Here is a 12,657-nt window from a genome sequence, read left to right as displayed (position 1 = left end):
CAGGCTCCTCTGTCCTTAGGATTCTCCAGGCAAGAAATACTGGAGTGGGTAGCCATTCCCTTCTCTAGGGGATCTTCCTGACCCAGGGACTGAACCTGGGTCTCCTGCATTGCAGGCAGATTCTTTACCATCTGAGCCACGAGGAAAGCCCCTAAACTTTTCTGTATTAAATCAGGATTGGGGTGAGGGGGAGTGGAGAAGAAAGAAGGAGGGCAAAGGCCTAGAGGCAAAAAAGAAACTCAGTGTCATCTGAGGAACTGAAATAACATATGTCTGGCTGGACTGTAAGGTCAGGTTGGTAGTGAGCACAGGGAAGGAGAGGAGACGGAGGCTGGGGAGGGAGGTAGAAACCAGAGTTTTAGATGCCTTCTAGGCCATGTTAATTTTCCCTGGTGGCTCAGACAATCAAGAATCTACCTGCAGCGCAGGAGACCCAGGTTCGATCGCCAGGTCAGGAAGATCCCCTGGGGAAGGGAATGGCAACCCACTCCAGTATTCTTGCCTGGAGAATCTCAAGAACAGAAACAGGCTACAAGCCAGAGTCGCAAAGAGTCAGACACGGCTGAGTGACTAGCTGTTTTCTTTCTTTCAGGCCATGTTAGGAAGTTAAGGCCAACTTACTGGCCATGGGGAGCCAGGGAAGGATTTTCAGCAGGGGAATAATCATATTTCCATTCAAGAAAAACAAATAGCCACTGTGTGAGTGCAAGGCAGCGAACAGGGTGCTAAGATACGGCTGCCGTAGCAGTGATTATAGGAAGCACATGCCAGTGGGGCCAGGGAGATCCATTAAAAGGATATTTAAAAGGTGGAATCAGCAGAAGTCGGTTTGGTGTATGACAAATGGACAGAAGACAAGAACATCGGGAATCATGTCCAATTTTCCAGCTCAGATCACTGGGTGGAAGTTGGTACCTTTAATGTAGCAGAAGGAAAGGAAGAAAAGAACATTCAGAATGAGAAGGTAAGGAGTTCCGTTTTGAGCATACTGAGTGGGAGATGCTTGTGGGGCAGTCAAGTGGGGGGATTTAAAACTCAGGAGAGTGGGTGGCAGTGGAGACAGACGTAGGACCTCAGCATCCTATGGGTCATGACGGTTAAAGCAGGAAGTGGGAGGAGAGGACAGAAGAGGAGAGGGGAGAGAGGGTCTTGAGGACTGGGTTTGCAAAAAGCGTCAAGCAGCCACTCAACCTCTCACTGACGGAGGGACTGCTTCCTTCCAGACACTGTGCAAAATGCTTGCTATGTGTTATCTCATTTCTTCATCATCATCCTGCAAGGCAGGGCTCCCCTGCCTTACAGACGATGAAATGGAGCCTCCAAAAGGTGTTTTGTACCCATGTTCAGCTAACTCTGCATTCCCTCCCTTTTGCTCAGAGGTTAAAGTGTCTGCCTCCAATGCAGGAGACCCGGGTTTGATCCCTGGGTCGGGAAGATCCCCTGGAGAAGGAAATGGTAACCCACTCCAGTATTCTTGCCTGGAGAATCCCATGGACAGAGAAGCCTGGTAGGCTACAGTCCACGGGGTCGCAAAGAGTCAGACATGACTGAGCGAATTCATTTCATTTCACTCCCTTGTGCTGCTGCCCTCTGACCCTGCCCCCCAGCCCTGATCATATGAGACAAGGAGGTCACTAAAGTTATCTTGCTTTTGGAACCATGCCCCCAGGAGTAGCTCTAGTGATGGGACTTCCTAGCATCCCGTTAACTTACTCTGTGTTACACAGTTTGCATCCTACTTGATGGTCACGGCATACCTCTGATGTGAGCATTATTATAATCCCCACTTCACAAGTAAGGATGCCAGCACTTGAGGTCATTTGCCAACAGTCACATAGCCGGTAAGTGGCAGAGCCAAGTCTAGAACGTGTCTGTCTGTCTATCTTGGGCAGGGAAGATGCGAGACTTACTCATCACTTTCCCAGCCTATTTCTCAGAGCTGTAGCTCCATCTAGTGGTGTGTGTTGGTATCATCCTTCCATCTTGCTCTCCAGGAAAATATTTAAAACCTGCCAAAAAGGAACTGGGCGGGCATTAACAGCTTAGGCGAGGAGTATTTACTCAAAGGAAGATCTTTTACGACTAAAATAGACTAGGGACTAGAAGGAGGCAATACATCACCCCCCAGCTCCCAAGCTCAAAGAAGAACCTCAGGGAGAAGTATCGAGTACCTACTGCATGCCAAGCCCGTGTCAGGTGGTGCCCTGTCCCACTGCTCTGACTGAGCCACCTGCAGCCACCTGCATGGTTATCATGAGAGTATTTAAGACCCCATGTGCACTGGAGAGGCTTTTTCTGTGAAGGAGCAGGAGCAGATATAGCAAATATCTGTTGCATATTCTTTTTATATACATGGCCATTTAAAAATGTAAAAACCTGAGATTGCAGGTCATATAAAAATAGACCACAGGTCATAGTTGGAGCATGGACCAGAGTGGAACAGAGGGATGGACATGTAAGGTAATCCAATAAAAGTCAACCTCTGATCTTGTGTCGGAACTGGTGAGAGCAAGGAACTTTCTGCTGGAATTAATGACAATAGGGATAAAATAAGTCTACAGCTTCCAAGGAAATGGCAACCCACTCCAGTGTTCTTGCCTGGAGAATCCCAGGGACGGGGGAGCCTGGTGGGCTGCCGTCTATGGGGTCGCACAGAGTCGGACACGACTGAAGCGACTTAGTAGTATAGCTTCCAAGAGCCACCACACAGACACTGCCAACCAGGAGAGGAAAGTGAAGTTGAGAAATGGAGTGAGAGAAGTCTCAAATCTCCACCATGAGGGTATCGGACCTTTGAATTGGTTATGTGGACAAAGCCTGCTCAATAAGCCAGATTTGGTTTGGTCTCCTTCACTTGCAACAAAAGGATTCCTAGTTAGAGAGGAGGGATCCATGTATAAGTGTGGCTAAATTCCAGACAGCCCCGAGGAAAGGTCCTTCCTTTCACAGGGCTAGTGGCACAGTAGTGGGAGAGACTGTCTTCAGATACATTGTGCAGGTAAAGCAAAGAGAAAAATCAGAGTTAAAGCCAAAGCATCAATCAAGAGACAGGGGAAAGACTAGGAACATAGATGTTTTATCACTCAGCTTTGCAGTAGCTTTGAAAATGTCCATTTTGCTTTAAAAGAGCATAAAATACATGTAAGGTGGGGGTCATTATCAGAGCCAACCTTCCTGTATGTGACAGAACGTGCTGGACAGGTGATGTCCCAGCTCCATGGTCTCCAAAGTGGGAGGTGAGGAGGTAGAAGGGGTGGCCCTGTCAAAAAGGATCCATTAGGGAAAAGATGATATTGGAATTTAGAGTTACCTTAACTAGTAATTTAGATGTGGCTTAACTCCGGAACCTTCGCTTAGTCTATACTAAGAATGGTCCCATGCGTCTGGTATCAGTCAAACCAGGAAACCCAAGAGGAGAGGAGAGAGTTCCACAATATAAAATGGTTAATCATGGTATCATTGTCTTCTCACCCTCAGTATTCCAATAAACTATGATACTTCTTTTTTCTCTATTTTTAATTTTTTTAATTGACATATATGTTTAGTTAACATATAACATTGTATTGGTTTTAGGTATACAGCATAATGACATATATATATATATACATATATATATATGTAAATTGTGAAAGGATTACCAAGGCTAGATGTTATCCATCATCAACTCACACAATTACTTTTTTTTTTCTTGTGATGAGAATTTCTAAGGTCTGCACTCTTAGTCACTTTGTCCAATATGGTAGCCATTACTTGCTTGTAGCTACTGAGCACATGATATGTGGCAGGTGCAAACTGAGCTGTGCTATAACTGAAAATATACATGGGATTTTGAACACTTAATATGAAAAATGTGGGATATCTCATTAACATTTTTTAACATTGATTGCATGTCAAAACGATAATGTCTGGGGTATATTGGGTTAAATAAGATGTTGTATTAATTTCACTCGTCTTACCTTTTTAATGTGACCCATAGGAAACTTAAAATTCCATGTGTGGCATGCATTACGATCCTACTGAAGCAGAGGGCTTGAGACTGAAGGTGAGAAGACCAATGAGGCGGAATCGGGAGAGGATGAGGCATCCTCAGGCTGTGGGGTGGGGAGAGAGTATAAGAGGGGAGAGACTCAGGCTTCTGTTGCAGGATGTAGCATAAAAGCCTGGGCTCTGGGACCTGGTAGCCTGCTGGTCTGGTAGCCTGACTCTGACACTTACCAGCTGTGTGACCTTGGGAAAGTCACTTAACCTGTCTGTTGTGCTCCAGTTTCCTCAATAATACAGTGTGAGTAACAGTACCCACTTCATAGACTAGCTGGGAGGATTATATGAGGACCTTCACTGAATCTCATCCTTGACTGCACATTTGAATCACCCAGGGAGTTCTTAAAACTCTTGCTGCCCAGCGATTCTGATGTCATTGGCACAGGGTGTGGCCTGAGTATCAGGACCTTTAGAAATGACCCAGGTGATTCTAGTGTGCAGCAGAGTTTGTGAACCACCGAGTTCACATAGAGGGCTTAAAACCCTGTCTGGCACCAACCATGATTTAGTTGTTTGCTGTTGGCTTACCTTTAACAGCCAGAGTAATTCACAATATATTTATATTATGAGAACAATTGAGAGCCTACTATGTGCCACTAAATGTCCCTGCAGGAGCAGGGCATCTTCCAAGTCGATTCACAGAGCTCATAGCAAGCAATTCAACGTGTCTTCCCTGGCGAGTACAGGTGCACCAGTCGGAGACCAAGGTCAGGTCTGGTGGCTTATTCAGCAGTTCCAACTTTCCAGAGCCTTGGTTGGCAAAATAATACAGCCCATTTCCCAAAACACTTAACTCCCAACAACAAGGTTTTAGTGTCTGGCAACATACAAGCAGAATGCAATTAAGCCTTGGAGCTGTGCAGTAGGTGTCTACCAGCTGGAGCCAAATGGAAATGGAATGAGGTGAGGCTCCGTTTTGGAGTGTGGGATAAACCCATCTGTCTCAGGCCCCCATGGTGGGAGACACTTCCGCCAGAATTGACTGAAAATGGTGAGAGCCCTTCAGAACTCAGGTTATCATCAGAGAAGGAGGCATGGCTGGGCCAAATGAGGACAGAAGGCACTAAAGTCACAAAGAATGACCCTTCTCTCATGGACAGAGCTGAAAGAAGAATCAAAACTCTTTTCTGATTCAATAGGCTTAGAGGGAGCACCCACATTGTCTGCAGGCAGATTTAAATGATAATCATTGTTAACAATTATTGGTCACTTATTATATGCCAGGTGCTATCTTGAACACTTTATTTGCAATATCTTTTTAAAATATTCGTAACAATTCTATGAAAAAGGGATTACCATCTCTTTTAATGAGAAAACCAAGGCTCAGAGAGTTTGCAGAAAATAGGTTACAAGGAACAGAATTCCACTTTAGACTAATTTAGAAATTTGTTGGAATACAATGAAGAATTGAAACAGCAATAGGATGGACAAAAACACGCCTGGATCTTTGGATTCAGCTGGTGCCAGGGCCCTTTCTGTCTGTGCCTCGGCCATACACTGTCCTGCTACAAGCCTTCCTCTTACACAGATGGCAGTGTGGCTTCTAGTCTCCCCCAGGCTCTCCTCCTCTGTTCTGGTTTTTTAAATTCCAGGGAAAACTTTAATTGGCCCAGCTTGGGTTAAGTGTCCACCTTGGACCAATCAACGGTAACCAAGAGAGTGAAATCACATAAGAACACGGCAGCTCACCCAAGTACATGGGTTGGAGTTGGAGGACGGGAAAAGGAAAACAATTTCCCCAAAGGTGGGTAATATATTTTCCCAGAAGAAAGGAAAAACAGCCTGTCATAGCTGAATGATGAATGATGGAGGTAACAGCAAGGCATAATGCGTTTTCCATATGTGTGTGTGCTCAGTCATGTCTGACTCTTTGCAACCCTGTGGACTACAGCCCGCCAGGCTCCCCAGTCCATGGGATTCTCCAGGCAATAATACTGGAGTGGGTTGCCATGCCCTTCTCCAGGGGATCTTCCTGACCCAGGGATCAAACCCAAGTCTCCCACATTGCAGGTGGATTCTTTACCATCTGAATCCCCAGGGAAGCCCGTAGCTGACTACCTCCAGAAATGAAAGCCACAAATCTTTTAAGTATGGAGGAAAGTGACTCCTCCTTAAAGTTACACCACTATGAAATTCCTCAGAGGATTTAGGGTTCAGACCACTTACGACATTTCAACTCAGTCCAACATTTTAACTTTTACCGTATATTGGCATTATGTACCAAGCTGGTGCACAGTATGGGCTCAATAAATATTTGTTGAATGAATTATGCAAAGATGAACAGGGGGTCCCTGTGACCAACAGAAAAGGTAGGAAAAGCCCAAGTGTCCCTAACAGATAAATAAAGTGTGATATATACATACAATGGAATATTATTTAGCCATACATACAGATATAGTTCCAGCTCATGCTACCACATGGATTAACCACAAAACATTATAGATCAGACACAAAAGGATAAATATTATATCATTTCACTTATATGAAATATATAAAATAAGCAATTGGTAGAAGCCCCAATTATAGTCTAACAGGGACCTAAGAAAACAGCCCAGAAGAAATGTATAGAGAATTCCCAAAGCCCAAACAAATTAAACATCACATTGATTTGATTGGAGGGACTATAAGTTAGGAAAGTCATCAAGGAAGGAGATAGCATTTAAGGTAGGACTTGAAAATGAAATGGGATTTCAACAGGCGGAAATGTTAGGAAAAACAAAATGTATACGAAGAAGAACCAACTTTGTGACTAAAAGCACAGAGGCGGGGGTGGACAAGCCATCCAGTGTTGTGTGCATGTCTGTGTGGCAAAGTATACATGGCATAAAATTGGCCACCTTACCCTTTTATGCACATAATTCATTCACATTAATCACATTCACACTGCTGTGCAGCCATCACCACCATGAAAACCTTCTCATCCTCCCAACGGAAACTCTGTACCCATTAAACAACAACTCTCCAATCTCTCCAATCAGCTGGTCACTTCTAGTCTACCTTCCATTTCTATGAATTGCTTATTTTAAATATTTCACGTAAGTGAAATCATATAACATTTATCCTTTTGTGTGTGACGTATATACTCAATTTTTTCGTGGTTAATCCATGTGGTAGCATGAACCTGAACTATATTCTTAAGCATGGCTGAATAACATTCCATTGTGTGTATATATCACTTTTTGTTTATCTGTTAGGAACACTTGGGTTTTTCCCCACCTTTTTTGTTGTTCAGTTACTAAGTTATGTCCAACTCTCTGTGATCCGTGGACTGCAGTACACCAGGCTTCCCTGTCCTTCACTGTCTCCTGGAGTTTGCTCAAATTCATGTCCATTGAGACAGTGATGCTATCTAACCATCTCATCCTCTGTTGCCCTCTTTTCCTTTTGCCTTCAATCTTTCCGAGCATCAGGGTCTTTTCCAATGAGTCGGTTCTTCACATCAGGTGGCCAAAGTATTGGAGCTCCAGCTTCAGCATCAGTCCTTCTGAAGAATGTTCAGGGTTGATTTCCTTTAGAATTGACTGGTTTGATCTCTTTGCAGTTCAAGAGACTCTCAAGAGTATTCTCCAGCATCACAACTCGAAGACATCAGTTCTTTAGTGTTCAGCCTTCTTTATGGTCCAGCTCTCACATCCATGCATGACTACTGGAAAAATCATAGCTTTGACTATACAGACCTTTGTTGGCAAAGTGATGTCTCTGCTTTTTAATATGCTGTCTAGGTTTGTCATAGCTTTCCTTCCAAGGAGCAAGCATCTTTTAATTTCATGGCTGCAGTCACCATCCCCAGTGATTTTGGAGCCCAAGAAAACAAAATCTGTCAGTGCTTCCACTTTTTCCCCATCTATTTGCCATGAGGTGATGGGACCACATGCCATGATCTTTGTTTTTTGAATGTTAAATTTTAAGCCAGTTTTTTCACTCTCCTCTTTCACCCTCAGCAAGAGGCTCTTTAGTTCCTCTTCACTTTCTGCCATTAGAGTGGTGTCATCTGCATATCTGAGTTTGTTGATATTTCTCCTGGGAATCTTGATTCCAGCTTGTGCTTCATCCAGCTCAGCATCTCACATGATGTACTGTGCATATAAGTTAAATAAGCAGGGTGACAATATACACCCTTCTCATACTCCCATCCCAATTTTGAACCAGTCCCTTGTTCCATGTAATGTTCTGTTACTTCCTGACTTGATTGAGAATACAAGTTTCTCAGGAGACAAGCAAGGTGGTCTTGTATTCCCATCTCTTTAAGAATTCCACATTTGTTGTGATCCATACAGTCAAAGACTTTAGCGTAGTCAATGAAGCAGATGTTTTTCTGGAATTCTCTTGTTTTTTTCTATGATCCAATGAATTTTGGCAATTTGATATCTTATTCCTCTGCCTTTTCTAAACCCAGTTTGTACATCTGGAAGTTCTCAGCTCATGTATGGTTGAAGCCTTGCTTGGAGAATTTTGAGCATTACTTTGCTAGCATGTGAGATGGGTGCAGTTGTGTGGTAGTTTGAACATTCTTTGGCATTGTCCTTCTTTGGGTTTGGAATGAAAAGTGACTTTTTCCAGTCCTGAGGACACTTATGAGTTTTCCAAGTTTGCTGGCATATTGAGTGCAGTACTTTAACAGCATCAACTTTTAGGATTTGAAATACCTCAACTGGAATTCCATCACCTCCACTAGCTTTGTTTGTAGTGATGCTTCCTAAGGCTCACTTGACTTCGCATCCCAGAATGTCTGACTCTAGGTTAGTGACCATACCATTGTGGTTATCCAAGGCATTAAGACCTATTTTGCATAGTTCTTCTGTGTATTCTTGCTGCCTCTCCTTAAGATCTTCTGATTCTCTTAGGACCTTACCATTGCTGTCCTTTATCCTGCCCATCCTTGCATGAAATGTTCCCTTGATATGTCCAGTTTTCTTGAAGAGATCTCTATTCTTTCCCATTGTTGTTTTCCTCAACTTTACATTGTTCACTTAAGAAGGTCTTCTTATCTCTCTGCTATTCTCTGGAACTCTGCATTCAGTTGGGCATATCTTTCCCTTTTTTTCTTGCTTTTTGCTTCTCTTCTTTCCTCAGCTATTTGTAAAGCCTCCTCAGACAATCACTTTGCATTCTTGCATTTCTTTTCTTGGGGATGGTTTTGGTCATTGCTTCCCGTGCAGTGTTAACAAATTCCTATCCATAGTTCTTAAGGCATTCTGTTTACCAGATCTAACCTCTTGAATCTATTCATCACCTCCACTGTATAATCATAAGAGATTTGATTTAGGTCATACCTTCACGGCCTAGTGTTTTTCCCTACCTTCTTCAATTTGAGCCTGAATTGTGCAGTAAGGAGCTGATGATCTGAGCGAGCCATAGTCACTTCCAGGTCTTGTTTTTGCTGACTATATAGAGCTTCTCCATCTTTGGCTGCAAAGAATATAATCAATCTGATTTTGATATTGACCATCTGGTGATGTCCATGTGTAGAGTCGTCTCTTGGGTTGTTGAAAAGTTGTGTTTACTATAACTAGCATGTTCTCTTGACAAAACTCTGTTAACCTTTGCCCTACTTCATTCTGTACTCCAAGGCCAAACTTACCTGTTACTCCAGGTATCACTTGATTTCCTAGTTTTGCATTCCAATCCCCTATGATGAAAAGGACATCTTTTGTGCCTGTGTGTGTTATTTCTAGTTCTAGTTCTTGTAGGTCTTCATAGAACCATTCAGTTTCAGCTTCTTTGACATCAGTGGTTGGGGCATAGATCTGGATTACTCTGTTGTTGAGTGGTTTGCCTTGGAAACCAACTGAGATCATTCTGTCATCTTTGAGATTGTACCCAAGTACTGCATTTCAGACTCTTTTGTTGACTTTGAGGGCTACTCCATTTCTTCTAAGGGAATATTGCCCACAGTAGTTGATATAATGGTCATCTGAATTAAGTTCACCCATTCCTATCCATTTTTAGTTCACTGATTCTTAAGATGTTCACTATTTCCATCTCCTGTTTGACCATGTCCACTTTGCTTTGATTCATGGACCTAACATTCCAAGTTCTTATGTAATATTGTTCTTTACAGCATCGGACTTTACTTTCACCACCAGACACGTCCATAACTGAGTGTCGTTTCTGCTTTGACCCAACCACTTTATTCTTTCTGGAGCTATTAGTAATTGCCCTCTGTTCTTCCCTATTAGCATATTGTATACCTTCTAACCTGGGGGGCTTATCTTCCCATGTTATATCTTTTTGCCTTTTCATACTATTCATTGGATTCTCACAGCAAGAATACTGGAGTGGTTTGCCATTCCTTCCTCCGGTCGTCCATGTTTTGTCAGAACTCTCCACTATGACCCGTTCATCTTGGGAGGCCCTGCAGGGCATGGCTCATAACTTCATTGAGTTACACAAGCCCATTTGCCATGACAAGGCTGTGATCCATGAAGGGGTTTCCACCTTTTATCTAGTGTGAATAGTGTTACAGTGAACACCAACATACAAGTATCTGTTCAAGTCTCTGTTTTAAGCTCTTTTGCGTATGTACCTAAAAGAGGAATTGCTAGGAACCACAGCAATTCTATGTTTAGCTGTCTGAGGAATGGCAAAAATGTTTCCCACAAAGACTTCATATTTCCACCAACAATGTTCAGTTCAGTTCAGTTTATTTCAGTCGCTCAGTCGTGTCCGACTCTGCGACGCCATGAATCGCAGCACACCAGGCCTCCCTGTCCATCACCATCTCCCGGAGTTCACTCAGACTTACGTCCATCGAGTCTGTGATGCCATCCAGCCATCTCTTCCTCGGTCGTCCCCTTCTTCTCCTGCCCCAGATCCCTCCCAGCATCAGAGTCTTTTCCAATGAGTCAACTCTTTGCATGAGGTGGCCAAAGTACTGGAGTTTCAGCTTTAGCATCATTCCTTCCAAAGAAATCCCAGGACTGATCTCCTTCAGAATGGACTGGTTGGATCTCCTTGCAGTCCAAGGGACTCTCAAGAGTCTTCTCCAACACCACAGTTCAAAAGCATCAATTCTTCGGTGCTCAGCCTTCTTTACAGTCCAACTCTCACATCCATACATGACCACTGGAAAAAACCATAGCCTTGACTAGATGGACCTTAGTCGGCAAAGTAATGTCTCTGCTTTTGAATATACTATCTAGGTTGGTCATAACTTTTCTTCCAAGGAGTAAGCATCTTTTAATTTCATGGCTGCAGTCACCATCTGCAGTGATCTTGGAGCCCAGAAAAATAAAGTCTGACACTGTTTCCACTGTTTCCCCATCTATTTCCCATGAAGTGATGGGACTGGATGCCATGATCTCCGTTTTCTGAATGTTGAGCTTTAAGCCAACTTTTTCGCTTTCCTCTTTCACTTTCATCAAGAGGCTTTTTAGTTCCTCTTCACTTTCTGCCATAAGGGTGGTGTCATCTGCATATCTGAGGTTATTGATATTTCTCCTGGCAATCTTGATTCCAACTTGTGTTTCTTCAGTCCAGTGTTTCTCATGATGTACTCTGCATATAAGTTAAATAAGCAGGGTGACAATATACAGCCTTGACATACTCCTTTTCCTATTTGGAACCAGTCTGTTGTTCCATATCCAGTTCTAACTGTTGCTTCCTGACCTGCATACAGATTTCTCAAGAGGCAGGTCAGGTGGTCTGGTATTCCCATCTCTTTCAGAATTTTCCACAGTTTATTGTGATCCACACAGTCAAAGGCTTTGGCATAGTCAACAAGTTTCTCTGCATCCTTATCAATACTTGTTACGTTTCAATACATCACCCTATATACTGGAGTATGTATTTACATCCATCCTAGTAAGTGTGAAGTAGTACCTCATTGTGGTTTGGTTTGCATTTCCCTAATACCTAAGAATCTTATGCATATGCATCTTTTCATGTGTTTACTCAAGCCATCCGGTTTTATTGGTGCACAACCCAAGAGAGATAAAGTGTTTAGGCTTTATTGTGTACACAAAGGGAGCCAATGATAGTTTGGAGGCAGAAAAGTGTCATTATTAAAAATGATGTCATTATTAAAAATTATTAAAAATGATTTAAAGTCTGCTCAAAAGAGTGTACGATGGAGATGGAGCACCAGTTAGCAGGCTATTTCAATGGTCCAAGTGAAGGTCAGTGTGAGCCTGAGCCAGGGAGGCGACAGTGATGATGGAAGGAAAAGACAGACCCCAGAGACATCCTCCCTTCAGCACACTGGAAGCAACCCATGTACAGTCATCAGGGTCATGTAAGTGTGGTACAGCCTGTCTGAATAATTGCTCCACATCCATAAAAAAAGTGAAAGATGCAGATGAATACGTAATGAAAGCAAAAGATGTTCACAATATATCAAGTGAAAAAAAAATAAGATTACAATACAGAATGTACATCACGATCCCATTTTCAGGTAGATGATATATAGTTAGCTCAGGAGGGCAGATACTGAGGGGAAAGAGACCCTGAAAAAGCACACACATGAAAATGTGATTAATGGTCATCTCTTCTAAACTCCCAAGAAGTTACTCTCTGTGCTCTATTTTATTTTCTTCACTGCCCTTAATGCTTTCTGAAAATGCCTTATCCATTTGTTCATCTGGTTTTAAATTCCAGGAAAGAAGGAGTCCTTCATTC

At 42.9% G+C, this 12,657-nt stretch overlaps 1 long non-coding RNA gene across 1 annotated transcript in view; it reads left to right on the top strand.

Annotated features, from left to right (window-relative positions):
• The first annotated feature begins 831 nt into the window (after positions 1-831).
• Positions 832-12,657, top strand: part of LOC138422669 (uncharacterized) — a 41,393-nt gene continuing 29,567 nt past the window's right edge. The window contains exons 1-4 of the long non-coding RNA XR_011249971.1: positions 832-964; positions 1,728-1,841; positions 3,977-4,042; positions 5,634-5,785. This is a non-coding gene — a long non-coding RNA (uncharacterized lncRNA). The remainder of the gene's footprint in view (positions 965-1,727; positions 1,842-3,976; positions 4,043-5,633; positions 5,786-12,657) is intronic.

The sequence above is a fragment of the Ovis canadensis genome, chromosome 17 (assembly GCF_042477335.2).
Source record: "Ovis canadensis isolate MfBH-ARS-UI-01 breed Bighorn chromosome 17, ARS-UI_OviCan_v2, whole genome shotgun sequence".
Lineage (NCBI taxonomy): Eukaryota > Metazoa > Chordata > Mammalia > Artiodactyla > Bovidae > Ovis > Ovis canadensis.
This window is presented reverse-complemented; position numbering and strand designations above follow the sequence as displayed.